General features: G+C 41.0%; 1 pseudogene; it reads right to left on the reverse strand.

Annotated features, from left to right (window-relative positions):
• Positions 1-284: 284 nt before the first annotated feature.
• LOC138848208 (high mobility group protein B2 pseudogene) lies at positions 285-1,156 on the reverse strand (annotated as a pseudogene).
• Between the last annotated feature and the right edge of the window lie 2,119 nt (positions 1,157-3,275).

A 3,275-nucleotide genomic window follows, 5' to 3' on the forward strand; every position in this document is an offset into this window, starting at 1 on the left:
ATGTTTTACAGTTTCTCATATGTTTACTTAGGTTTTGGGTTTTTTTTAACATACATAATTTTATTACAAATTTTTTTTTAAAAAAAACAACACAGAATGCAACATCCTAACAAAAAATCCAAATTTACAAATGATACTAATTCCTACAACTTTGCTGTGCTACCATACACAAGTCAAGAAATTAAAGAAACCATTAAATATTTAGGAACATTCAACATCAGAAGCTTTAAAATCTAACTGTATGTAGTAGCCCCTCAAAAAGCTACAACCTGCATTTTTTAAAAAAAAGTATTTTCTCTACAAAGAATCTTATCAGCTATACAAAAATCTGTACAGTTTCTTTATACTGAAGCTAATATTGAGCTGCACTTGAATTCACATTCTTAGCAAAACAACTGCCTGAGCACACACGCACACTCCACACTCATCATTACAGGATAGCCATTTATTCTTCATCTTCATCCTCTTCCTCATCATCTTCATCTTCTTCCTCTTCCTCTTCTTCCTCCTCATCTTCAGGTTCATTCTTCTTCTTTGAGCCTGTGGGCCTACCAGGGCCCTTCTTTCCCGCTTCACTTTTGCCCTTGGCACGGTATGCAGCAATATCCTTTTCATATTTCTCCTTTAGCTTAGCTGCTTTCTGTTCATATGGTTGTTTATCTTTGGCTGACTGTTCAGACCACATCTCACCCAATTTTTTTGCAGTGTCCCCAATGGACAGGCCAGGGTGTTCACTTTTGATCTCTGGGCGATGTTCAGAGCAAAAGAGAAAGAAGGCAGATGGTGGTCTTTTAGGAGCATTAGGATCCTTTTTCTTTCCCTTCTTATCACCCTTGGGAGGAACGTAATTTTTCATCTCCCTGTCATAACGAGCTTTATCACTTTTTGCCATATCTTCAAACTTGGACTTTTCCTTTGCAGATATGGTCTTCCAACTCTCCGAGCATTTCTTAGAGAATTCTGTGAAACTGACCGAAGAGTCAGGGTGTTTCTTCTTGTGCTCTTCCCGGCACGTCTGCACGAAGAAGGCATAGGAGGACATTTTGCCCCTCGGCTTGTTGGGGTCTCCTTTACCCATGACAACGGAACGGCGGCCACCTGGTGCGAGTTGTTCCTCAGACTCCCGCAGAGCGGCCAGATCCGAAGGCATTGCTTCCTTCCCTCAGCTCCGGCATGAACTCAGGATGTGAGGGCGATCTGGCTGCGACATCTGTCACCCCATTGATCGCCAGGGTTGCTTCGGCTGATCTGGCTGGCTAGGCGGGTGTCCCCTTCCTCCCTCACCACTCCATGCGCGTCCCTCCCGAAGCTGTGTGCTCGGTCGAAGAGGACGACCTTCCCCGCTAGAGGAGGACCGGTCTTCGGTCAAGGGTATACGAGTAGCTGCGCTCCCCTGCTAGAACCTCAAAACAAGCTCTCAAGTTTTTGGTTTTATATTTAGACTTTTAATTTACCTTGAGTTGCTTTTACATAGTGTATGAGGTGTTGGGGTATCTTTTCAGGCTTCTACATATGGATAATCACTTTCCTTTAAACCATTTGCTAAAGGGATTCTTCTTTCTCCTGTTTGTTTTATTTCCTTTATTAAATAGGGGTTGGCTGTAGAAAAGTCAGTTTATTTCAGCTGCCTATTTTTTCCATTGAACTATGTGTCTGTTTTTCCAACAGTGCTAACACTGCTTCTATTTTTTTAAGATTTCTTTATTTGAAAGGCCAGATGCTTCTTCCAAGTCTCTCATGTGGGTGCCAGCACCCAAGAACATGGTCCATCTTCCACCAATTTCCCAGGTGCATTAGTAGGGAGCTGGATTGGAAGTGGAGAACCTGGTCTTCTAGCAACAACATATGGGATGCATGCACAGCAGGACAAGGCATTAACCTACTACACCACAGCATCAAACCCTTCCTTATTTACTTCTGCTGTGATCTTTCATTATTCACTTTTCTACTGCCCCACAACTTGACTCATTCCTGGTTTTTTTTTTTTTTTTTTTTTTTTTTTTTTTTTTTCTGGGTCCTGGAGGATGGTAGTAGGTTGCTTCTGGGATATCTTTTTTATGTTAGTAGATACTTGGTAATCTAAAATCATAGTTATTGCTTTCTATATTTCTCTGCTAATCACAAGGACCTTCTAGATGACAGCAGAAAATGCTAGCAGAAATGAGGATATATTAATTTGCTAAGATATATTAATTTGCTAATTTGCACAGAGAATATGATGTAAATCATGGAATTTTACTTCTCAGAGTTGTAGAGCTTGAAAATATCAGATCAAGATGCTAATAGGCTCGATTTTTCCAGAAGCCCTTCTCTGATGTGACAGACACATCTATCATTTGATCTGCTTAAAAGCACTTTCTTCAGGTAGAGTCATGTTGCTGGTTAGCACTTCAGTGTTTGAGTTTTAGGGAGGCACATTTCAGTCCACAACAGCAAAGGGGCCCTGTGGTCTACTTCAATGACAGCCATCTCTGCAGAGGACAGAAAGTTTGAAATCAGCATTAGGAGTTCTCACAGTATTACTGTCAGTGCTATCTCCATCAAATGTGCATTCATGTACACACAAACAAAACTACCTGTACACATAAACACATTCAACAGTGGAAATGCCTGATGGTTGTGTACAGGTAACATCAATATAATAATCCATAAGATGGCCTATTAGCAGACATTAAAAGAGAATTAGAAAGAATGACAACAAAATCTGCAGTTACCTATATTTATGTCTATATGTATGATATTCAGTATTTATAGTTGCTAAAAGATGAATACTGATGTGTGGAAATAAAAGCTAAACCTTACCTTGCAATATTGCAGCCTAGTCTACATGAAAGATGTCTTCCTAAAACCTTTCCCTGGGCCCACTCTGTGGCATAGTAGATTAAGCATCCACCTGCAGCACCAGCATCCCACATGGGCACCAGTTTGAGTCCCTGCTCCTGCACTTCCAATCCAGCTCTTTGCTAATGGCCTAGAAATGCAGTGGAATATGCCCTGAGTGCTTGGGCCCCTGCACCCATGTGAGAGACCTGGAGGAAGCTGCTGACTCCTGGCTTCTGGCACCTGGCTTCAGATCGGCCCAGCTCCAGCCATTCTGGCCATTTAGGGGTGAACCAGTGGATAGCAGACCTCTCTTTCTCTTCCTCTCTATATCTGTCACTCTGCCTCACAATAAATAAATACATCTTTTAAAAATCTTTCCCTTTTTAAATTTCTTAATTGTTTTAAAGATTTATTTATTTATTTATTTACAAGTTGAGTTACAGACAGAGAGG

Source organism: Oryctolagus cuniculus, unplaced genomic scaffold, assembly GCF_964237555.1.
Source record: "Oryctolagus cuniculus unplaced genomic scaffold, mOryCun1.1 SCAFFOLD_66, whole genome shotgun sequence".
NCBI classification, from domain to species: Eukaryota; Metazoa; Chordata; class Mammalia; order Lagomorpha; family Leporidae; genus Oryctolagus; species Oryctolagus cuniculus.